Source organism: Opisthocomus hoazin, chromosome W, assembly GCF_030867145.1.
Source record: "Opisthocomus hoazin isolate bOpiHoa1 chromosome W, bOpiHoa1.hap1, whole genome shotgun sequence".
NCBI lineage: Eukaryota > Metazoa > Chordata > Aves > Opisthocomiformes > Opisthocomidae > Opisthocomus > Opisthocomus hoazin.
This window is the reverse complement of record NC_134453.1, coordinates 28,232,574-28,258,942: the sequence shown is the minus strand read 5'-3', so window position 1 is coordinate 28,258,942 and position 26,369 is coordinate 28,232,574. Positions and strand designations below refer to the sequence as shown.

Here is a 26,369-nt window from a genome sequence, read left to right as displayed (position 1 = left end):
GCTGCTAGAAGCTTCCCCCGTGTCCAATAGAGCCAATGTCAGCTGGCTCCAAGATGTACCAACCGCTGACCAAGGCTGAGCCAATCAGCAATAGTGGAAGCACCTCTGTGATAAGATATTTAAGAAGGGGAAAAAAAAACATTCCGTCGGGAACCTGCAGCCAAACAGAGGAGTGAGACTATGTGAGAGAAACAACCCGGCAGACACCAAGGTCAGGGAAGAAGGAGGGGGAGGAAGTGCTCCAGGCACTGGAACAGAGATTTCCCTGCAACCTGTGGTGAAGACCATGGTGAAACAGGCTGTCCCTCTGCAGCCTATGGAAGTCCACGGTGGAGAAGATATCCACCTGCAGTCCGTGGAGGACCCCATGCTGTGACCCCGTTTGAAATCCATACTGGAGCAGGCTCCTGGCAGGACCTGTGACCCCATAAAGAGAGGAGCACATGCTGGAGAGGGTTTGATGGCAGGACTTGTGATCCCATGGGGGACCCACGCTGGAGCAGTCTCACCCTGAAGGACTGCACCCTGCGGAAGGGACCCATGCTGGAGCAGTTCATTAAGAACTGCAGCCCATGGGAAGGAATTATGTTGGAGAAGGTTGTGGAGGAATGTCTCACATGTGAGGTACCCTGTGCTGGAGCAGGGGAAGAGTGTGAGGAGTCCTCCCACTGAGGAGGAAAGAGTGTCAGAGACAACGTGTGACGAACTGACCGCAACCCCCATTCACCATCCCCCTGTGCCACTCGGGGAGAGGAGGTAGAGAATTCGGGAGTGAAGCTAAGCCCGGGAAGAAGGGAGTGGTGGAGGGAAGGTGTTTCAAGATTTGGTTTTATTTCTTGTTATCCTACTCTGATTTGATTGGCAATAAATTAAATTAATTTCCCCAAGTCAAGTCTGTTTTGTCCACGATGATAATTGGTGAGTGATCTCTCCCTGTCCTTATCTTAACCCATGAGCATTTCACAGAATCATAGAATGCTTTGGGTTGGAAGGGACCTTTAGAGGTCATCTAGCCCAAACCCCCTGCAGTGAGAAGGGACATCTTCCACTACACCAGGTTGCTCAGAGCCCTGTCCAACCTGGTCTTGAACGTTTCCAGGGATGGGGCCTCTACTAACTCTCTGTGCAAACTGTTCCAGTGTTTCACCACCCTTATGGTAAAAAATTTCTTCCTTATATCTAGTCTAAATCTGCCCTCCCTTAGTTTAAAGCCATTACTCCTTGTCCTATCACAACAGGCCCTGCTAAAAAGATTGTCCTCATTTTTCCTGTTGGCCCCTTTCAGGTACCGAAAGGTCACAATAAGGTCTCCCCGGAGCCATCTCTTCTCCAGGCTGAACAGCCCCAACTCTCTCAGCCTTCCCTCACAGGAGAGATGCTCCGTCCCTCTGATGATCTTTGTCACCCTCCTTTGGACCCGCTCCAACAGGTCCATGTCTTTCTTGTGCTGAGGGCTCCAGAGCTGGACGCAGTACTCCAGGTGGGGTCTCACCAGAGCAGAATCCCTTTATTGCTCAAGTGAATACCTTATATACTAATACAATAGTTACTAGAGCAAATCAGCTTTGGATTCGTGGCTTTGCGAATGCCAGTTCATGGTTGCCATTTTCCAGGATCTTTTGCAGCTGGATGTGTGAAAACAGCTTATCTCCTGAGAACAGAGAAGGGAGGCGCAGGATGCACTGATCCTTCAGGGTCATGAGACAGTGCTGTTCTGTCTCAAATTATATGGTTTCCCACAAAGCCTCTTGCAGCTGGAGGAAGAAGGCTTCATCAGTAGGCTCGCCTTGATCATGTGGACTGTAGTAGACATCAACCAGAAGGTTCCCTTTGTTGCCTCTGTCTCTGATTCTTACCGATAAGCTTTTGACCTGCTCATGGCTATTCTTCAGGGTCAGTTCTTCACACTGTATTGATTTCTTGATGTAGAGGGCAACGCCTCCACCCCTCTTTCCCTGTCTGTCCCTTCTGAACAGCCTGTAGCCATCGATATGCATGCTCCAGTCATGGGATTCGTCCCACCATGTTTCAGTACTGGCAATCAGGTCATAGCTTTCTAGCAGCATGATAGCTTCCAACTCTTCCTATTTGTTTCCCATGTTATGTGCATTCGTGTAGAGGCACTTCATCTGGGCTGTTGGCTGTGTCACCTTCATAGAGGAACACCCCTTGTTTCCCTTGGGATATTTCACAGAAGCTTCCTTGTTGGCTCCTACTACCTCAGGAGCTCCCAGCTCATCTCCGCAAGGCTGGGAAGTTTCCTAGTGATGTCTCTAATCCGGGCTTCTGGGAGGCAGCAGCCTTCCCTATGAGGAGGGTCTGCCCAGCATATTGGATCCTCTGTTCCCCTCAGAAGAGAGTCTCCTACAACTATGACCCGTCTTTTCTTCCTTGTGGAGGTGGTAGTAATATGGGGGGTGGGTCTTTCTGGTCTCTGCAATTCCTCTGGTATAGATGGATCGACACCCACATTGTCCACTGACTGGTCCTCCACAGCTAGAGCCTCATACCTATTGTTCAGAGGCACCTGGGGAGGCCTGGTGGGGAAGAGAGGGATTGCTTGCTGCCCTGATTGTGGATTTGTTTCCACTTGCCACTTCCCTTTAAGACCCTGCCTAGATCCTGATGGGGGGGAGGATACTGGATCCCTTTGACCACGGCCTTTTTCTGGTGTCTTCCCCTGTTCGGGTTTCAGGGAGGTCAGAGCGTGGCTCCACCAGTCTATCTCTCACTCAGACTCCCTGATGCTCCTTAGCCTATCTACTTCCTCTCTTAGCTCTGCCACCAGGCTGAGTAGATAGTCCACCTGATCACACCTTACACAGATTTTTTCTCCACTACCATCTGTTTCCTGTGCAAGCTGGTGACACTCCCTGCAGCCGGAGACCTGGACAGCTGTGTCTTTTCCTGGGAGTTCAGTCTGGGTTGATACCTCCTTTCTGGCAAGTGCAGAGGACATAGCCTTCTGCCGCGTGGACACCATGGCTAGGCTCCCTCTCACCAACTGAACTTCTTGAACTTACCTCTTGAGCTGGGAGACTTCGCCCTTCCCCACATGCCCAGCCTGCACCAACTGCTGCTCCACACCCTGGCTGACACGCCACACCCTTTTCGGCGCACTCCCTGGGGGCTGCTCTTGTATGTGAGGGAGGAATTGGCCGCAGTCACACTTGTCCCCGCCCATGCTGAGTCAGAACAGCGTCAGAGCTGTCGCTTGTCAGGAGCTCTCTCTTTCCTGCTTGGGGGAGGGGAACTGGGGTGCCCTCTCTTTCCTGGCACTTTTGCCGCCTTCGCTGCTGCGGTTTTGCCACTTCAGGGAGGGTCCCTCAGCGTGAACCTCCACTTCGGAGCCCTTCGCCTTCAGTGGCTGAGGAGGGGGAGTGATAGAGCGGCTTTGGTGGACACTTGGCATACAGTCAGGGTCAACCCACCACAGTCAGCAAGCACATTTTCTCTTACAGGGACTTCACAAAAGACAACCCACTTGAATTTATGGGTTTGTGAATCGCTGTGTCTCTGTTCTCTTTTCATGGCCAGGAGTACCTGCTTTGAGGGTGGCATAGAATTCAACATGCATTTAGACAAATATAATACTATCCGATAAATAGGATCCTAAACAGACTCAGATGACTGAAAATTTAGAAGAGCTATATAGACTAGTACTGGAAAGAGGCAAATCAGAATAGATATTACAGACATGTAAGTAGGCATGGTGTTAGTAGGCATGGTGGTGATGGGTTGACGGTTGGACTTGATGATCTTAGAAGTCTTTTCCAACCTTAATGATTCTATGATTCTATGACATTCATAAGCTCATAAATACCATGAAGAGATTTTGGATTAGACTGTTCTCCTTTCCAATATCTCAACAACATACTTTTAAATTATGGAGTCCCTCACCATAGGAACTTATGTATGCAAAAAAAAATGCATACAGTTAAGGAGCAACTAAACAAAACCATGAAAGAGAAAGCCACCATTGCCTACTGAATACAGAAACACTCCTTTGATTCTGAGAATCCACAGACTGTTGGATATTAGGAGCATATGACCAAATATTATGTATGCATCATCTCTTGATTTATGCTTTGGGTAGGCATCCAATTTTGGCCACTGGTGGACACAGGATAACGGAGTGGATGGACCTTTGCACCAGTATGGTGCTTGTTACATATCTGTGTTCTTAAATTGCTGTTGCATTGGTCTTCTGGAATTATCCCACTCTTCATAGGTATGTATATCATGTGCTCTCAGTGTGGAACAGGGTATCTTAATAAATTGGTGCTAACATGGAAGAAATGGGCAGTATGCTGTCAGTGGGAACTACCCATCCAAATGTCTTAAAACTGTCACCCAAGTGAGAATTTTTATAAAGCATGCTATGTCTCTGCCATGTACGACACATTTTTCTATAAATGAGTTTACTCAGAAGGAAACAGGTCTAGACTAAGAAAGGCCTCATGAATCTTGGGAATAAATGTGACTTCTCGGCATACTTAGATTCGAATGGCACATTCTGCTTTGTCAATTTGTGTAATTCTTGAAAATCGATATGTCTCTCTGTCTTGATAAAGGCTAAGTGCAGATAATGGATTAACTGGATTATTGGGCTGTAATAAAAATGGTCCCAGGAGAGCACAGATGCACAAAGATACATGTAAGATGTGGGACTGCCCAGCAACAACTGAAAATACTTTTACTTTTGATATGCAGATCGTGATCTGACTTTTCAATGTAGTGATCCAACATATTGTTTACAGTGGAGTTTTGGAAGGATAATCAGTATTGGTTGGGGGTTTTTTTTTTGGATGTCAAGGAAGATAAATAACTTCTCCCAGTATCATTCAGTGTATGAATATTTCAGCCTTCCAGGATTAGCACCTTAGCTTTACTGGTGACAGGTATGTCACAGTAAGCACTCTCTTCCTAATTTTAAATAATTCAGACACTATAACCTGCATATGAAATGACATAAGTCATTTAAAAGCATTTTCCAATACTATTTACTGGTTTACTGTTTTCAGTTTATGATCTGTAGACTATTTCTATGAGATCCATAAGCAGCAACAGAAACACAAGCTAATTGTCAGCAGGCTTAAATTCCCTCTGAATGAACTGCAGGTCCACTGGAAAAGACCAGGAAGCTCTGCAAATCAGAAAATCAAATAGGAACAATTTGTGCCATCACAGATAGAACTTACTAAACATTTAATTTTCTCCAAAAGCAGCCCCTGTTTTATAAAAGGGGACAAGGAAAAGACTTACTTACCAATTAATTCAATAGTACTGTAACTGCAGAGAAGCAGGAAAGAGTGCACGGTGCTTTCATGAAACATTGCTCAAAATAGGCAACTGCATATGGAAATCAATGCCTTCTATATGTTTTAGATGTTAATACATAAAAGAGCACAAACATTCACGTTCCAACGTCTGGATGAGGAACTTTCATGCTCTCTCACTTCTTTGTTTCAGTTCGGAACTTGTGGGGTTTTTTGTTCACACTACCTCAAAATATCAAAGAGAAGGAAGAAAAATAAATTTAGGCAGCCAATTTAATATATAAGATTTTCTTTCACACCTTTTGACATACCAAATATATGCAGGACCAAATTCTAAACCTTGTTAAATGTGAAGGCATGTTGAAAAATAGTTTTAATTTTTTAAAAATGGTGAATAATTTATATGCAGATAAATTGCCAAATTGGTCAGTTGAATTACTCACAGTGAATAATTCATCCAACTCCAATAAATAATTTTGAATTATTGAATTATTATGCCAGGCCACCCAAATGTCTCTTCTAAAATCATGATCACTCTAAAATTATTTGATCATCTGTAATATTTCTGAGTATTTAAAACATACTTTTAAACTTCTGTCCCCAGTATGGGATTAGGAACTGCATGTATATAAATCAGGCTCTTTCCACTAAAGTGAAATAATCTGAATTTCCCAGGAAGTGAAGAACAGTCGTCTTTATTTTTAAATGGGAGTCCTCATTGTGGATTCTCCTTCTCTGGAGATATTTAAGACCCGCCTGGACAAGGTCCTGTGCAGCCTGCTCTAGGTGACCCTGCTTCGACAGGGGGGTTGGACTAGATGACTCACAGAGTTCCCTTCCAACCCCTACCATTCTGTGATTCTGTGATTGGTATCACCAGAACTGCTAGATCATACTACAGCTGTACTTGGTCATTCAGTTCAGTTGTGTGCAGCTAAAAGAACAACCTTCCCACGTTTCTTCAGGAGCTCACTCTACCTGTTTTCTTCTAATTGAGCAAAATTACCTGCCGAGTTTCAGCATCCGTGCAGGGACAGGAATGACTCTCACACATTGATGCAATGCACAGTCAGTTCACTTTATTGCTCCACTTGCGTGGTTATATACATTTTTCATATCTGTACACGCGATTACGCTTATTCGGATAGGCTACAGACATAAATCACGCGCTGTTCACGCACCCCATATTACCTTATGATTGGTAACTATGCACTAACGCCAATAGCAACAGACCGCCTCCACGTCCTTGAACACATCTTGTTTTTGCTGACCCACATCATGTGCACTATCAGAACTTTCTCAATTGTTATTCTTAGCTGTCCTTTCCAGCGGCCTGTTCAGTTATGCTAACTGTTTTGCTTAAGCGGCCTAGTCATGCTAACTCTCAAGCTACATCAACCCCAACAATTACCCTTGGAAAAATATTTAATACTCTGTCTGACTGGTTAACAAGCACCTTGCTGAAAAGCTGAATTTAGTGTAGAAAGCCTCAGTGGCACTTGTGATGTGTGGCAACTGGTAGGATCAGGCCTTTATTTTGTCAGGAGACCATCTAATACCAAGCATTACAAAATCTAATTTAAAAATATATCAGAGCTAAGCCAGTTCCTGTTTGCTAGCAAGAGTCTTTTCAAACTTACTCAGCATTTTGTGTCAGATGCTGAATGTCTGTGGTCATAATCTCAAATTCCTGTTTATTTTCAGTGTCAGCTTTTTTTCCTTTTTCTGCTATAAAAACAAATGGTTTCACAGGACTTGGTTTCCCTATATGTTGTACTTGTCACAAGAAACAGGGCATAAGTCATTTGCCTTCCTTGCTCCTCAGGTCATGAAAACCACTCTGATCACTCGTTTCTCTCTTATTTCCTTCACACTGAATGTCTTCAGGGCATACCTGACTATTAATGGCTTGCTTCATGAATATAAAAAGCGCAAAAGCCATTCCCTTCTTGTCTTGCAGAAAAATTCAGTGTGGAGGAAATAGGGAAGCTAAACAGTATATGGGAACACATGTATTTTTGAAAGGTTGGCTAGCACAACTCATTGAAGTAAACTCTATATGACTGTGAAGCCACTGGGATTATATACTCTCCTCTTAACATCCTTTATCAGTTTAAGCATTTTGTCTGTGTCTTTTGCTGATGTGAACAGTCTTTTCTCTTTTTTGACAATAAAAAGAATCCTGTCCTGATTTTATATGAGGAAATCTCCCTGGGAACTTTGTATACCCACAGAGCATGGGGCTATTGCTTGCTGTTACATGACAATACAAGACCAGTGAAATATACAGCTGCGAGACACAGGGCACTACTGCTTCTGTGTTGTAATCTCTTCCAGTGGAGTCTTCCAATGCACAGGGAAAAATCTCTTTTCAAAAAGACTTAAGGTTTTGGAGCTTATGTACTTAAACATAGGGTCCAATAACTCAGACATTGCCAAAAAAGTTATATGAAGTGGTCTTGTCTCATGTACTAGCAGCGTACTGAGGGTTAGCATTGCACTGAAGTACAAGGCTTACAGGTCATGCTAGCTAGACCAATACTAATGAATTAAATAGTGCTGTGGGATGTTCCTAGGCAGTGGCACTCAATGCTGTTAGGTCATTAGAATCATCCTCAGCAAGGTTTTGGTCCAAGACAACAAACTGACTCCCAAAATTTCCTAGACATGGTAATTTCCAGTTGTGGCCATCATGTCTGGGAAGGCAAAGAGAGTAGCTGTGGACTCTCCTAAGAGCATCAGCCTCTATGCCAGGAAGAGATCTCTGTTATGCTTAATTTATCAGCATAGATGTAATCACTAAGTTGAGCTCTTACCTCAATGATTTCTGTAATTGTGATCTTCAGATTTTACGATTACAAAAGGTGGTATCTACAAATGATACTATGGACCCTAAACTTACTCCAGAGGATGCACAACACAGCAGGTTAGAACCCATCACTGTAATGCCTTGCTGTCTGCAAATCTCCCGACCTACCAAATCCAACTTTTCTGTCTTCCTTCTGAAGTTGATGCAAATGATGTGAGACATTCTTACTCCACCAGCACCTTCCACTGGAACACCGGAACTGATAACTGCACAGGAGGGACTTGAGAGCCCCAAGTAATGGCTTTCTGGAGAGCTAATACAGGAAAATGGAACTTGCCTTTGGAAAAAAATTGAAGCACTGACAAGTTCTTCTGCTTTTGGAATGAAATTTAAAACTAATTTTTCCTGGTTAGGAAGACAGAACAAATACAGTCAACAGCAGCTCAATCCAATGAAGCAAATAGGAGTTCTGTTGCCAATATTTTTATGAGCAGACTGCATATACGAAATGAATCATTCTTATAAAAATTGGTTGGATGGTTGTGGCTTTTTCAAATTTTGATGTTCAGCTTTTCAGATACAATTGTAGCAAACACTCTTTTAACAAACTGTCTTATGTCAGAATACAGCAAAGGGGTACAAGTTTCAGAAAAAGTGAACAGCATGTAGACAGTCATCTTAAGTCATTGCATCATTCACCTAAATCAACAAGGGTCCTATAGAAATAGACTTTTGGGCACAGTGTCACATCATCAGTGGTTTTAGTTGTGTATTATAAAAAATAAGGAGTATCAGCACATCCGAGAAACTAGGAAACTCCATGAAATCCTAAAAAATTCAGAGAAGAGATGACAGCATTATACTAACACAACTTTTGTGCCATCTTAGAATCACAGAATCACAGAATCATTAAGGTTCGAAAATGTCCTGGGTTCGGCCAGGACAGGGTTAATTTTCACCGAACTCCAGGAAGGGGCACAGCTGGGGCGTGGGGGCTGACCCCACCTGGCCAAACAGAGCCCGGTATTCCATACCATGTGATGTCACGCTGGGTTCTGGTGGAGGGGGTGGCGCGGCGGAGACTCACTCGCGGCTCGGGAGCGCGCGGCGCCAGTCCTGTCCGAGAGAGAGGGTCTGTTGTGCGAGTTTGTGTCGTATTTTCTCCTTATCTGTATCGTTGTTGTTCCTGTTCCCTTTGTTTGCTGTTCTGTTAAACTGCCCTTATCCCGACCCACCGGTTTCTGCCTCTTTCTTTCCATTCTCCTCCGCACCACGGCAGGGGGAGGGGCGGCCAAGTGGCGCTTTTGTTGCCAGCAGCAGCCGAAACCGAAACATTAATCTGGCACTCAGGCGTGGGGCGGGGATAACGGCAGGGCTGAGCAGCGGGTGTTAAAACTGCTTTCTTAGATTTTGTTAGATTTTGTTAAATTTTGTTATAGGCATTTTTCTGTGTTAGTTAACTAGTCGCCGGTAAAAAATGTTTCTGTCTGTGATCAGATGGCTGTGGTTTTTGAATCCTTACTTGCACTATGTTTTCCCTGTGGTGCTGTTCATCATAGCTGGGAAAAAGATCAGGATGATGATTTTGTTGTACTGTATGTTGTCGACTTATGACATGATAACGTCAATGTGTATGATATTAGGCTTGTATTTGCATGCGGCACTGCAGTCATTTCCGTACCTCGGATCCTATGTCTTAGAATTTGTTAATAATCAAACCCAGCCTGTGGGGAAAACCGGAGGGGATACCTTCCCCCACTCTTTCGCCCCCCATCTCTCCCTCAGGCCGGTCCTAATGGCTTTTGAGAATTTCAAGTACCCGTGGGATGCTCAGGCCAGCGGGTTTCTATTGTTATGCCTCCTGAATGGGCTTCAGGTTTTGTTTAGGGTTAAGCAAGCAGTTAAGAACATCGTGCAGAGACCTGCCCCGGGGCTGGAGAGCTGTGAGTAGCTGGGTGTGTGGGACAGCATGGGCAGGTGTCTAGGGAAGTGGACACCAAAGATGTTTTTTAAACTCACCCCTGAGCAAGTACAGAATCCCAATAAACTAGTAAAATATCTGCAAAAAGTGTGCTGCCACCCTGGGAACTCCAGAGAGACACAAATCACTGCAACGTGCTGGGGTCTGGCCCACGCCTACCGAGCTGCCTTGTTCAACCTGATTCAGTGCCCTAAAGGGGAAGGGGGGGGAAGCGAAGCGGCAGGCACTGCGACTGGTGCTGCCCCCCCAGCCAGCCCTGCAGCCCCTCCAGCCCAGCAGGCAGTCACAGCCCCCCCGACCGGCACCACCGCTGCCACTGCCACAGCTGCAGGGTCTGCCTCGGTTTCCCCAGCGGGCACAGCAGCTGCTCCAGCCCCAGCTCCAGCTGCAGGCATCGCGGCTGAGCCCAATGACCAACCTGTGCCAGTAGCAGTTGCCCCTGTAAAACTAAAGAAAGACGCAAAGAGAGCAGATCGCTCCGGGAGGGATGACAATGAGCCAGGGTCATCGCGGGAGACAGAGACGGAGATCATCACCTGGTCCCTGTCCCTGGGCGAGCTGCGAGACATGTGGAAAGATTTCAGCCACCACCCAGGCGAGCACATTGTCACCTGGCTGCTGCGGTGCTGGGATAATGGGGCCAGCAGCTTGGAATTAGAGGGCAAGGAAGCCAAGCAGCTGGGATCCCTGGCCAGGGATGGGGGCATTGACAAGGCCATTGGGAAGAAGGAACAAGTCCTCAGCCTCTGGAGGAGACTTCCGTCAGGCGTGAGGGAGAGGTACCCCTTCAGTGACAATTTTGTATGCTACCCTGGCAAGTGGACCAATATGGAAAGGGGGATTCAGTACTTGAGGGAGTTAGCTGTGTGGGAGCTGGTTTACTATGAACCAGACAATGAGCAGTTACCCACAGACCCAGATGAAGTCCAGTGCACACAATCCATGTGGAGGAAGTTTGTGCGGAGCGCACCATCCTCATATGCCAACTCACTGGCAGTAGTAGACTGGAAAGGTAAGGAGGCACCAACAGTGGATGAGGTGGCTGTCAGAATCCGGCAATATGAGGAAAGTCTCTCTTCCTCCCTTGTCTCAGCTGTGGAGAAAGTGGTCAAGCGACTAGAAAAGAATATGTCCTACTCCCCACCTGTACGGGCCATTGTCTCAGCTATTAGGGGCAAGCGTTCCTCTGCTCAGGAGAGGGAATACAGAGGCTACACACCACGGGGCACCCTGTGGTTCTACCTGCGTGACCACGGAAAGGACATGAGGAAGTGGGATGGAAAACCCACCTCAAGTCTAGAGGCACGAGTGCATGAGTTGCGAGGTAAAACAATCACAAAAGGGGATTCTTTTAGGAAAAATGCCACTCCAGTTTCCAGCAGCCAGCTCTCCAGACCAGGTAGGCAGTTTGATCTTGATTCCGACCCTCTGGAGGGGACCTCCAAGTCATTTATACAGCAGGTAAGCAGCAAATTCTCTGACCAGGATTAGAGGGGCCCTGCCTCCAGCCAGGTGGAGGAAAGAGACAACCGTGTTTATTGGACGGTGCGGATTCAGTGGCCTGTCATATCAGATCCACAAGAGTATAAAGCTCTAGTGGACACTGGTGCACAGTGTACCTTAATGCCATCAGATTTCCAAGGGTCAGAGTCCATTTGCATTTCGGGAGTGACAGGGGGGTCGCAAGAGCTGAGTGTATTGGAGGCTGAAGTGAGCCTCACTGGGAAGGAGTGGCAGAAGCACCCCATTGTAACTGGCCCCGAGGCTCCATGCATCCTTGGTATAGACTATCTCAGGAGAGGGTATTTCAAGGACCCAGGGGGGTATCGGTGGGCTTTTGGCATAGCTGCTTTGGAGATGGAAGAAATTAAACAGCTGTCCATTTTGCCTGGTCTCTCGGAGAATCCTTCCGTTGTGGGGTTGCTGAGGGTTGAAGAACAACAGGTGCCAATCGCAACCACAACAGTGCACCGGCAACAGTATCGTACCAACCGAGACTCCCTTCTCCCCATTCATCAGCTGATCCGCCAGCTGGAGAGTCAAGGAGTGATCAGCAAAACTCGCTCACCCTTTAATAGTCCCATATGGCCAGTGAGAAAATCTACTGGAGAGTGGAGACTGACAATAGACTACTGTGGCCTGAATGAAGTCACACCACTGCTGAGTGCTGCCGTGCCAGACATGCTAGGACTTCACTATCAGCTGGAGTCAAAGGCAGCCAAGTGGTATGCTACAATCTGACATGGCTAATGCATTCTTCCCCATCCCTTTGGCAGCAGAGTGCAGGCCACAGTTTGCTTTCACCTGAAGGGGTATCCATTACACCTGGAATCGACTGCCCCAAGGGTGGAAACACAGTCCCACCATTTGCCATGGACTAATCCAGACTGCACTGGAACAGGGTGAAGCTCCAGAACATCTGCAGTACATCGATGACATCATTTTATGGGGTGACACAGAGGAGGAGGTTTTTGAGAAAGGGGAGAAAATAGTTCAGATCCTTCTGAAAACCGGTTACGCAATTAAGCGAAGTAAAGTCAAGGGACCTGCACAAGAGATCCAGTTTTTGGGAATAAAATGGCAGGATGGGCACCGTCAAATCCCAATGGATGTCATCAACAAAATAGCAGCTATGTCCCCACCAACCAGCAAAGAGGAAGCACAGGCCTTCCTAGGTGTTGTGGGTTTTTGGAGGATGCACATCCCAAATTACAGCCAGACTGTAAGTCCTCTCTATCAAGTGACCTAGAAGAAGAATGATTTTGAATGGGGCCCTGAGCAACGACAGGCATTTGAGCAGATTAAACGGGAGACAGTTCATGCCGTAGCCCTTGGTCCAGTCCGGTCAGGGCAAGATGTTAAAAACGTGCTCTACACCGCAGCCGGGGAGAATGGACCAACCTGGAGTCTCTGGCAGAAAGCACCAGGGGAGACTCGAGGTCGACCCCTGGGGTTTTGGAGCCAGGGATACAAAGGATCCGAGGCCCGCTATACTCCCACAGAAAAAGAGATTCTGGCAGCATATGAAGGCGTTCGAGCTGCTTCAGAAGTGGTCGGCACTGAAGCACAGCTCCTCCTAGCACCCCGACTGCCGGTCCTGGGCTGGATGTTCAAAGAGAGGGTCCCCTCTACGCATCATGCCACTGATGCTACGTGGAGTAAGTGGGTCGCGCTGATCAGCCAGCACACCCGAATGGGAAACCCCAGTCGCCCAGGAATTCTGGAGGTAATCATGGACTGGCCAGAAGGCAAAGATTTTGGAGCATCGCCAGAGGAGGAGGTGACAGGTGCTGAAGAGGCCCCACTGTATAATAAACTTCCAGAAGATAAGAAACAGTATGCCCTGTTCACGGATGGGTCCTGTCACATTGTGGGGAAGCAGCGGAGGTGGAAGGCTGCTGTATGGAGCCCTACACGACAAGTCACGGAAACTGCCGAGGGAGAAGGTGAGTCAAGCCAGTTTGCAGAGGTGAAAGCCATCCAGCTGGCTTTAGACATTGCTGATCAAGAGAAGTGGCCAGTGCTCTATCTTTACACCGTCTCCTGGATGGTGGCCAATGCCTTGTGGGTGTGGCTGCAGCAATGGAACAAGAACAACTGGCAGCGCAGAGGCAAACCCATCTGGGCTGCCCCATGGTGGCAAGATATTGCTGCCCGGCTGGAGCAGTTGGTTGTAAAAGTCCATCACGTGGACGCCCACATCCCTAAGAGTCAGGCCACTGAGGAACATCAAAACAACCACCAGGTGGATCAGGCTGCCAAGATTGAAGTGGCTCAGGTGGATCTGGACTGGCAACATAAGGGTGAACTATTCATAGCTCGGTGGGCCCATGACACCTCGGGCCACCAAGGAAGAGACGCGACATACAGATGGGCTCGTGACCGAGGGGTGGACTTGACCATGGACACCATCGCACAGGTCATCCATGAATGTGAAACATGCGCTGCAATCAAGCAAGCCAAGCGGGTAAAGCCTCAGTGGCATGGAGGACGATGGCTAAAATATAAATATGGGGAGGCTTGGCAGATTGACTACATCACACTGCCACAAACCTGCCAAGGCAAGCGCTATGTGCTTACAATGGTGGAGGCCACCACCGGATGGGTGGAAACCTACCCTGTGCCCCATGCCACTGCCCAGAATTCCATTCTGGGCCTTGAAAAAGAAGGCTTATGGTGACATGGCACCCCCGAAAGAACTGAGTCAGACAACGGGACTCATTTTCTTGACAGCCTCATAGACACCTGGGCCAAAGAACACGGTATTGAGTGGGTGTATCACATCCCCTATCATGCACCAGCCTCCGGAAAGATCGAGCGGTACAATGGACTGTTAAAAACTACTCTGAGTGTAATGAGGGGTGGGACCTTCAAACACTGGGATACTCATTTATCAAAGGCCTTCTGTTTAGGTAACACCAGGAGATCTACCAGTTGAGTTGGCCCTGTCCGTTCAAAACCGTTACTTACTGTAGAAGGGGATAAAGTCCCTGTAGCGCACAGGAAGAATGTGTTGAGGAAGTCAGTTTTAGTTAGTCCTGCCTCGGGCAAAGGCAAACCTGTCCGTGGGATTACTTTTGCTCGAGGACCTGGCTGCACTTGGTGGGTGATGCAGAAGCGTGGGGAAGTCCGTTGTGTACCTCAAGGAGATTTGATTTTGGGTCAGAGTAGTCCATAAATTAAATGGTATGATGTTAATTGCTAAATAGCCCTCTCACTGTCTGTCATCACTGCTATAGTTGTTGCTATATGCTATATCAATGATATTACAGTAAGAATCACCCAAATTAATGAAGGATGAACTTTGATGAAACCAAGCAAAGTGCTGCGGTGATGGAACCAGACCTGGCTCCAGCAACTGGCACCCAGCATCTTCATCAAGATCGACATCTTCAACCCGCAGACCGTGGGCATAGGCTGCACCAGATACACCAGCCGCAATCTCTGGTTGCAGCATGCGACCATCCAACGCCACACATCATCTGTCCTGCCCTGAAAGACTGTTATGACAGATGGAGCTCACAGTCGTGGATTAGATGAAATTAAGTGACATTTTAGAGGGACGGTCCATAGACTAAGGGAATGATATCTGTGTGTGTATCTCAAAGACAGGAAACTTGGTGGTGATTTATTGGAAGTTGCAGGACCTAAGCATGACATAGATGGTATGGAATAAGAGGTGGATAATATCCTGGTTTCAGTTAGTATATTGTTAATTTTCACAGGAACCTTGTAGGGGACGCAGCCAGGAAGGCTGACCCAAACTAGCCAAACTCGATATTCAATACCGTATGATGTTATGATCAGTATTTAACTGGGGATGCTGGCTGGGGAGAGGGTAATCACTTCTCAGGAGCAGGCTGGGCATAGGGTGATCAGTAAAATTGCACTGTGTATTCCTTTGTTTTGTATATTCTTTTTATCACTATTATTGTTATTATTTTTCTCTTCCTTTGCTCTTCTGCTAAACTGTTTTCATCCCAACCCATGAGTTTTGCCTTTTTCTTCTGATTCTTCTTCCCACCCCAGAGTGGGGGAGGGGCGATAGAGCGACCACGTGGTTCTTCGTTGCCAGCTGGGGCTAAACCATGACAGCTGCTAAACAACTGTCCTTGAAAAAATTTCTTGGAATGCAACAGTAATTTAATTTTTTTTTTCAATGAGGCAATAAACCACAGGGCACAGGGAATAGTTCAGCACTGTAGCAAAAGTACTAACTTCTTTTATAAGCTAGCTGCATACTACTTTTCAGAAGTGAATTTTCAAGTTCCACAATACAGAATGAAGTCAAAGAAAATCCAAAGAACCAAACTCACTCAAAATACTTTTCAGTTCAAATTAGATTTGCAAGCTTCTTATTATCAAACAGAAATTGAATGTCTTATTCTCCACGTTACGGAGAATATACAATGTTTGTAATATCAATGTCATTTTCTCACTGATACTTCATGTCTTTTTTCCAGGTTTTATTGGTCAATTTTCAATTTCTGGCCAATAGATTTTCTCATTCCTTCATATACTAAATCAAACGGCCACTTTTTAAATCTGTAAAAGTAGATTAAGACCAAATTATCTTTTAGTTTTTCCTGTAGTAAAGTCAGATGATCGAGCTCCTTTTATCACCCCCACTTAGATTTTCTGAAAATAGAGCACACAGTTATATTCAGATTCTGCACACAGACATAACTCATTTCTTTTCAGTTCAAAAGAATGTTTTCTATCAAGTTACATGAGCTGCCACGTTATAGTCATTCAAGTATGAGACCCTGTATCACATTTAAGATTCTTTAGGCACTTAGTATCACAGCCAATCAAGTTAATAAAAGTCCTCTCGGAGACACCCATGAGGACTGTGTACAGCTGAAATGAATCTGATACTTGGAGTTTTCATAGAGCAAAAGGCTACTCCTTCTGCCAAAAACTACAGGCTTCCAACCTCAGACTGCTGGTTAATGGCACCAGAACAGTTCTTGAAAAATACTGTTACAAGCAAAACAATGGAAATTGCCAGGAGTCTGCTAGTATCCAAGCAGAGGGGAACAAAGGCTGCTCTTGAGTTCATTAGTAGATGCCAGATATTTCATGACACAGCAAATCTGGGCAATTGCATTGATGGGTCACGTATGCCTGGTTACTTAACAGATATAAATGGATCACACAAAGAACAAGCAACTGATATGCCCTTTGAAGTAACAATCTACCCCTGAACTAGTTATTATAAAGTAAATGCTTACCATAGACTGTGTAAAACTGAGGAGTTCCTGAGTGGTATTATCAGAATTTATTCTGATCAGCCTTCCAAGTTTTGAGGAAGTTGCAATCACAAAAGTTATAGTTCTGTTTCCTGCATTGGTCACATCGTTGGTTACAGCTTTCAGATAACATCGTGAAATAGGTTTCCTGGAACCTAAAAAACATCAATTAAAAGTAACATAAATTTGCAACAGCAATTATTCCCAAAGGGTGAGTTTTATATGTACAACTCACCCTCTCATCTATTCTACTTAGCATTTTAATAACATTTTATAAGATCAGCATTTTTGCCCTTTTTCTAGTTACCTTCTAGTTACAACTCTTCCATGGCTTTTTCAGTCAAAAAGTACATCAGTAGGAAGTATCTTTGTTTTACAGACATGAAAAAAAGCACAGTTCTTTTCAGCATGTGTAATTGCTTCTGCAAAACCAATCCAAAGTATGGAATAGAGCATGTATAAGAAGCCTTGTCCCTATATTACGTGTCTAGAATTGAATTCAAACTCCATCTGAAGTCATCGACATTAATTTTTTTGGTAATCCCAGTTGCCCACAGAAGGCAGGGAGATTTGGCTGGGAGAAGCCTTAACACAGCACAGTTTTTAGTGAACACACATAAACCAAAATTGATTATTACCAGAAGCCTGAAACACACTTCACCGATATGAAAGATGTTTTTCATTAAATGAAATTAAAAAATAAATACCAAACAAATTAGAAAGAACATCACACAACAGAAATAATGACCTCAACTGAAATAATGTATTATTAAGATGAATGGAGACTGAGGGGTAACAAAATTCATTTAACACATAGCATTGCACTAACCAGTACCTTCTGTCTTAAAGATTATAAAGAGCTTTCTGGAATTTAGCCAAACCAAGATAATTTTTGATATAGCTATAACGAAACCAAATCTAATAATTTCCTAAAAGAAAAAAAAAAACTGTTTTATTTGGCTTCTTTATTATGCACTGTTTCATGGCATACACTCAGCAAACTAAATCTGATGTTTACTGATACTTTTGGAAGAGCAATAGGTCTCCATAATCCTGTTCCCCTGCCCCCACTTCTGCCTCCATTTTTACATTTTATTTCTTGAGCAACAAGCTTTTATAGGTATCAATATATAAATTCAGATACTATCAGGATATATCCTTGAAGTCTGAATTATCAACCCATCTTCACTAAAGCATGATGTTTATAGAGGAATAACAAAAAGTAACATGCTCCTGCTATAATATTCAGAAGAAAAATATATGGTAAGCAAACTGAAGAATGGGAATGTTTTGCAAGCCATTAGTAGCCTCAGGATTCTGCCTGTTTACATGTAGTTGTGCCCTGGCTCAAACCACATCTACTTCGAATCAGAGTTGTTATAATCAAATGAGATCTTCTGGCTCTTTTCCTTTTTTCACATATCCATGCCTCTCTCTATCCATATTGCTTTGAAAAGCAAAGCAGTCCCTTGGGTATAGAAAAATTCTTCCATGCTATATCTAATTCAAGAAATCTCCCTCCTCTTTCTCTTCTTTTCCCTTTTCTGCATGACAGGAAGAGAGGGAAGCACAACCTTGTGTTGTGTGTACAGCAGATGTGGTCAGAAATGTGGAACTGAGAGAAACAGTTCATCAGACCATGTGGATCTGCAAACACATTTAACTCTCAATAACCTCCTATTTATGCAAATCAGGCCCCAGTGCCATAAAAACTAAGACACAATAACCCTCAGACATGGTCACACTGTAGTGATGGATGTTGCCGCTTCAATTTTTCATAACCATACCAGGTTACTGCACCACCACCTTCACAGTGCAGGGACATGGGGATGGAGGAGGTGTTGTGTTGTGACGGTATGCTTCCCCCCCCCCCCACCTGACCTTTTCCATAAGCCTGCTCAAGCGATAACCATTGATGTCAATCATGATGGATGCGTCTCATCATGATGGCTGCAGCTGGCTCAGAGTGGATTCGGGGGAGACAGATAACAGCACAGTAGCCAAGGGCTAATTTATGGCAATGCACCCACCTAACCACAGTGCTGGTCAATGTCTGACAAGCCAAATTTGGAAACTGCAGTCGGTATGCAAATATGACTAAGAGTCAATCATCTTACCTCATAAATAGTGAGCAGCCCAAGAGCCCTTTGAGCTCTCATGCATGGCAGTGGGCTGCACACCAATATCTCCCCTTGAGTTTGGGGATGTCCCTCAAGGTTTACTCCTCGAAGTTGAGAGATTCCTTGCTGCAACAGATTCTCGGTAAGTGATCAGTAAGTGCGTTTAAACTTTGAAATCTTAGCTAAGTGATATAAAGGATTGATTGCACATATATAATCCTTTAGACATAAATTGTTGACCAAATCTGGGCTAAGTCCAGATCCAGCTGCACCTAGACTCCTCTCTGAGAAGGAGTTTAGAAAGCAAGGGGGTCCTTTCTGAAAGTCATGACTCAATGGGACGGTCTCCCTGACAGTTTTATCTGACCCTGTCCTCTATGCAGTAAATAATCCAGTGTACCTTGCCATCGAATCTTGTTAAACAACTGTTGCATTTACTATCAAATTTTGTTAACTCACTGTTTTATATCAATAAATATATTGTTGCTTCTCTCTTAAGAGTGAAGTGCATCACTCCATCCATGACAGGTGTGTATTTCTGTGCCACAAAGCCCCAGTTTGTTCTTAATAGACCTGATCTCACTCACGAGCCAGGACTTGATCACAAGGGACTTCACTGTGCAGCAGAGGACCTCAGACAATAGTCTCCCATGCTTTCCGTTCAAATGGGATCCTCATCCAAACATAACCTTCTCTTTCACCCACATTTGTCCCAAGACCTGAAAACCTTTTCCAGTCCCTGCAGCAGTTCAGCTCTGGTCCGACACCTCAACAGGGAAAGTTATTTATCGGTTAACAGACTGGGTGAAGGAAAGGAAACTGAGAACACCCTCTGCCTGTTCCCAAACATGGGAGCAGAGTGATCGCAAAAGCAATGCCACCCAAACACTGGGGAAAGGAACAGAGAGAGAGGGGAGGAAGGCACACAACAGGGATGGGTGATGCAGAGTAGGGCCAAGCTAACCCACACAAGCAGAATGCAATAGCATAAGGCCATCATCAGTACCTAATAATTTTGATACCTGTTTTTACTGCCTACATTTAAGGTTTGGAAATTGCTCTGGCATGAGCATTCTGTCTATCACTGTTAAGCAGTTATGGATCATCTCATCTACTGACTGCTCAGATAGCTCTGCTTCTGAATACCTACAAGTCAGGCTGCCTCTTCTTCTCAAAGAGCAACTCAGCTCATTCCTTCTTTAAGCGATTGCTTCCCTAAGAGAGCAAATCCTCACATTCTAGATATGTAGCATACTGTAATCCACGGCCTTGCTGGACTTGTCGAATGCAAGACAAAAGACAAAGGGACTGAGGTTGTCAAGAGTCAAAGAGCTAACAAAGGAAGTAAATAACTGGTGCTTATCTTATCAGACAAAAGTAAGGGGGGATAGCCCATCACTGTAAACTCGGTGATCTGTGGGGCACCGCGGAGGCTGTGCAGCCAGAGATTGCTTCAGAGATTGCTTTGGACAAAGCACAGATGGCCCCCGAATGCACATACCAAGATGCCCGCTCCGAAGGCGTGTCACACTGCTGAGTCCCGCTTCTGACGACATGACATTCCATGCCAAGAGCCAATCGATACACAATAATTGACTTAGTCCCACCTCGCAAAAAGATTTCCAAACATATAAAAATTGGCACTTGAAAACTCTCTTTGGGAGGAGGAGCCAAGCGAGAACTTCACCTGACGGACGGGTCGACGGGCCTGAACCTCTCTTCCCCCCCCCAAGAAGGGACGCCTTTTTGGTAAGAGTCACGCCTCTGACTTTGTCAGACGTATCCCTGGGAACACATGGTTAACTAAAGCGCTAAACTATTACTTTGAGCTCAACTTTTGTAGACAGTGAATTTATCAACGGCAATTCCGAATCTGTGATAACTGTCGCTTGAATAAATTACCTGTTGTTTCAACTTTGCGAAACTGTTTCAGTGAAAGTCCTTGGAAGGGCTCTGGTAGGCTAGTTGAATATCAGACTCCCCTTACCCCCCCCCCTTTAACGCGACAGTAAAAAAATTGGCGTAGTCGTCAGGATTGCCATGGATAAACTGCTACAAAAATATAAGTGTGCACCTTCACAAGCAGGTATTCAATGGGCCCAGAAATTCTGGAAAGATGAGGATAAAGTGGTAGAACGTATAAAACAGTGTTTAAGTGAGCAAAAGATCAAAGGCACTAAAGGCAAAAAATTTATTTGTGCTGTATTAGGGGCTTGCCTATCTTGCGCGCAGAAAGAAATTAAAGAGTCCCCACCACCTGAAAAAACTGCAGATGTAGAATATGCTGCACTAAAATCAGAAAATGAAGTGTTAAAAACTTCACTGACTTTTGAAAAGGAAAGTCAAAAGAAATTTGAGACAAAAATCGACACCCTAAAAGGTGAAATCGGTTACCTTAAATCGCAATTGTTTTGGGCCAATAGGCGAGAAAAACATTTAGAAGAAAAATTAAATCTGTCATTAAACCCAATACCGTCCTCTGTCTCAGCTAAACAAGTCCGCAAATTAACACAGTATGCGGATCCCGAGACGTGGGATGGAGACATCTGGGACAGGGATGATAATGATGAACTGGAGGAAAATTCTGATTATGATTTGGCCCCAGAACCTATACCTATTCGACCATTGATTAAAACAGAAACCACCGATGAGGGTGGAGAACAGGCTCGTACTGCTGTACGAACCATTCCATGGTCTCCTGCTGAATTGGCAAAATTGCAGGAAAAATATTCCAGGCGTCCGGAGGAATCCGAGACGGAATATGTGTGTCGAGTCTCCCTTACCGAGGGAGATCGAATCCTCTTAAATGAGGAAGAAGTAGGAGGCTACTGGGGTCCTGGAGTATTCCTAACTACGACTCCAGGTAATCATAATTATTCATTAACTATGCGAGCTGCTTATTGGGCCGGTGGCATAGACCCACATGACAGAGGAGAACCTTCTGTTATAAAAACCTCAGGGTTCTCCGATTTGGTGACATCTGTGCAAAAGGCTGCCTGCATACAAGCAATGCATGAGCGGGATGTGTTAATAAGATCCCCAATGTTAGCCCCTATAGATCCGGCAAGATTCACTCCACTGATCCGAGGCCTCCCAGACAGTTTAAAAACATATGTGGCCAATATACAAGATCGACTTCAAGTTGCTCGCCCCAGACAAGGCCGACGCCCACGTCGAGGGCAGGATCAGGATCAGGATCAGGATCAGGACCAAAATCAAAATCTAGTAATCACTTGGAGTGAATTTGTACAAGATATAGTAAACTACGGGCGCAGGATGGGATGGATCAGATCCTCACAGTTATCTGATCCGCCACCTCGGCGACTTCACCAGATTCACAGCCCTAAGGCTAAGCCCGAATGCAAATTAAAATTTGATACGGAGCGTAACGAGCTCTGGCGTAAAGCTCGAGCTATTGGGGTGCCACGGCATCTACTGATTGGTATATCCACGACTGACCTAAAAATTCTGGTACAGTCGTTAAGCCATTAGCTTAATTCAGCAAAGACAGGCAGAAAACAAAGCAACTTATAACACTGCACCCCCCGCCCCACAGCGGGAGCTAATTGATCTGACGGACCCTCAGGCAAAAAACGCCTATCCGCGGGGAGGGCTGTGAGCCTCCTTCCTCGGCGGGTATTAGCTATACAGTGGCTCTCTGATACACCTCCCGAACCTGTCATTGCCATTCCGGTGGGACCGAAGAAAGATTTTGTAAATTTTCTCATTGATACTGGTGCTCAAATTTCGGTAATCACCAAGGAGACTGCTACATGCTTAAATCTAAAACCTGGTCGCCGTAAAGTAAAATTTACAGGCATTGATGGAGTCATAAGGGAATGCCCCACAGCAAAAATTACCCTGTGGCTCCCGGGCGAACAAAGATTAACCCGCACTGAAGTACTGGTCGGTGCTGCTAACACTAATATTTTGGGATTTGATTTGTTGTATGGCAGAGTGTGGAAACTCCCTGATGGTTCAGTTTGGAGTTTTGCTGGGCGAGAAATTAAACAGAATGAGCCTAAAAAAATTAATTTACTAGAAATGTCCATATCTTTACCACCATCAAAAATTACAAACACAAAACAGTACACCTTACCAGCAGCTGCGCAAGCGGGTATTGACGGGGTGGTAAAAGACTTAGAAAACCGAGGCATCATCACTCATACACACTCACCCTATAATTCCCCTGTCTGGCCAGTAAAAAAACCAAACGGGCAGTGGAGACTCACGATTGATTACAGGCGATTAAATGCCAACACTGCACCTTTAACTGCAGCTGTACCGAGCATTGCAGAATTGGTAACTCAGATACAGGGAGCATCTCACACATGGATGGCAACTTTAGATGTAAAAGATATGTTTTTTATGGTTCCACTCCAGGAACATGATAAAGCCCAATTTGCTTTTACCTGGAAAGGGATACAATACACCTTTAACAGGCTGCCTCAGGGATATAAACATTCCCCCACCATTGCTCAAAATGCTTTAGCTAAAACACTGACTGGAATTCCTATTCCATCAGATGTTACTATATATCAATATATAGATGATCTTTTGATTGGAGGGGAACAATTTGACACTGTTAAACTGGCTATGGATGATGTGACATTGCAATTAACAACCTTGGGTCTGGAAATTCCCCCATCCAAGTGTCAGGGACCAGCACAGGAAGTTAAATTCCTAGGGCTCTGGTGGATCTAAGGAGCCTTATCTATCCCTCCTGACACACTGGAGAAAATAGAACAGGGACAGGATCCCTCTAATGTTAAGGAATTGCAACAAGTTTTAGGAACTTTAGTATACTGGCGTAAACATGTCCCTGGATTTTCTATCATTGCTCGACCCCTTTACAATTTGCTGCGAAAAAAGAAATCATGGGAGTGGACAAATCAACATTCTAATGCCCTGGAGACACTGGTAAAAGAATTGAGACTATTTCAGCAGCTAGGTCCTGTACATCCCTCTGATCCAATTCATGTGGAATGGGGATTTAGTGAACAGGGTTCTCACTGTAATGTTTGGCAAAAAGGACCTGAAGGGCCTGAGCGTCCACTTGAGTCCAGTTCAAAGTCCTTTAATGATACTGAATCGCGATACCCAGACCTGGAAAAGGGACTATTGTCTTTGGTACGAGCTGTAAAGCGAGTGGAACAAATAAGAAAAAAACAGAGTGTAATCATTCGGGGACCTTTCCGCCTCCTAGACACAATTTGTAAAGGGACGGTGCCGCCTGCTGACATTGCCCAAAAACCCACGGTCCGTAAGTGGTATGCCTATCTGGAAAGCATCCATGACATTATGCCTATTACAGAGGGCAGCACTAAAGTGTCTAAACTGCAAAAAGATATAGATAATACTTCGCTGTTCCAAACTCCTCCAAGCAAACCATCTCCAATTTGGGAGGCGCTTCCTCTAACAGAAACCAGCAACCTCGAAGGGGTATGGTTCACTGATGCGTCATCCTACAGGTAAAATAATGAGTGGAATTATAATGCAGTGGCACTGGAAGTAGCCACGGGAGAACGGGTCAGCGAAACAGGTAAAGGAAGTGCACAAGTGGGGGAGCTTAGGGCAGTCTTACTAGCTGCACAACACGGTGCTGACTATATTTACACTGACTCATATGCTGTTTTTAAAGGAGCTACCGAGTGGGTGAGCCACTGGGCAGCCAACGACTGGCAGGTAAATAGAGTCCCAGTCTGGCAAACTGACAGCTGGAAACAATTGCTAAAAATAGGAGAACAAAGGATACTGCACATTGGCTGGGTGAAAGGGCATGATCGATCAGCCTCTGCTGCTGCCCAGTTCAATCAAGTTGATAGCCTCACACGGCTACACAAAATTGATATTGTAAGTGATGAATTAGAATGGGAACGTTTACTTGAATGGTTACATGTAAAACGAGGGCACACTGGCCGAGTTGATTTGTATCGGGAAGGCATAGCCCGAGGATGGCCTGTGTCAACAAAACTGTGTGAACAAGTGGTCACTGCCTGTTCACAGTGTCGCCTGCGACTTAACAAAGATCATCCAAGTAAGGCACCTCCCATGCACATCCGAAATAAAAAAACACTGTGGCACACCTGGCAAATTGATTACATAGGTCCATTGAGACCCTCAGGGGGTAAAAAAACATATATTAGTAGGGGTGGAAGTTGTTTCAGGAATTACCAACAACAGCAACAGCTGTCCCAGCTGCAACTGGAGATAACACAGTTTACAGCCTGAAGGAATGGTTCAGCACCCTCCCCCTTCCTGAGGAGATTCAAAGTGACAACGGATCACACTTTACAGCCACAGTGGTACAAGACTGGGCAAAAGAAGAAGCAATTCGGTGGGTATTCCATACTCCGTACTACCCCCAAGCAAATGGTATTGTTGAGAGAACAAACGGGTTAGTTAAGCGATTTGCTAAAACCCATGAATCTGGGTGGCATCTGCGATTATCCAGTGCCATCTATCAATTAAATAATAGATGGGCCAGAGATGACTGTCCCAAAATGAAAGCATTCTCTGCTCCTGCCACAACTCTGGTGCCAAAGGCACATGTAAAACCAGAACACCCTACTGGCTTTTACGCAGGCCAGCCAGTGCTGGTTAAAATGCCTCACATTGGAACAGTGGCACTAGTATTAACAAAACCAAAAAATCTTTACGCTTGGGAAGCGAAAGATAGCTCTGGAAAACTGCATCGAATCAGTGCTAGATGGATAGTACCTACCTTTTAACCTATTATATGCCGGTTTCAATGACAACCGAGCATTTTCCTTTCTTTTCTGTTTACAGGTATTTTCCAAACGCTGGGAAACTACGCCTGAAAACACAGACTGTCACGTGTCAAAACAGACTGCCATCAAGGACTGCTGATTTATACTTCTAGTCCTAATCTGTGGAATCATCTGTGAACCAAAGTTTCCAGAAGGTCAACACAATCTGACAAAAAGGACAATAGTGATTTAATTTTGATAGGAATACTGATTTCTAATTTTACTTGTATATTATGTGACCTTTTTACCTTTTTGCTTTATTGTTTAGGTTACTGTTTTGATAATGCAAAATAGTTTTATTTTGTTGTGGTTTTGATAGTTATAATTTACTACAGAATTGTCAATATGAATCTTCTATTATGCATTGGCAGTGGTAGACAAATATGTGTAAGTTTAATATGTGTTTACATATTGGGTGTAATAATTGTGCATGTGTTCCATAGAGATTATAATCAAAAGACAAAGAAGTCTTTGGGTATGATAGAGGAAAACACAGCCTTTAAGTTATTACAAGGATTTCTTAGAATGATGAATTGGACTCAAGGAACCACTTGTCTTATGTTGCCAACGACCCCTGCAGAGGGACTCCCTTTCATGGTTATTCCCCTTGACTTAAAAGGAGCACTGCTGGATTTATGGGAAATGAAAGACAATAACA

At 44.8% G+C, this 26,369-nt stretch overlaps 1 protein-coding gene across 1 annotated transcript in view; it reads left to right on the top strand.

The window, feature by feature from the left end:
• The window catches only part of LOC142365545 (sorting nexin-18-like), a 124,803-nt gene extending 98,902 nt beyond the window's left edge, over positions 1-25,901 (top strand). The window contains exon 3 of the mRNA XM_075446396.1: positions 25,731-25,901. The gene's annotated coding sequence lies outside the window, so the exon portion shown is untranslated. The remainder of the gene's footprint in view (positions 1-25,730) is intronic.
• The last annotated feature ends 468 nt before the right edge of the window (positions 25,902-26,369 follow it).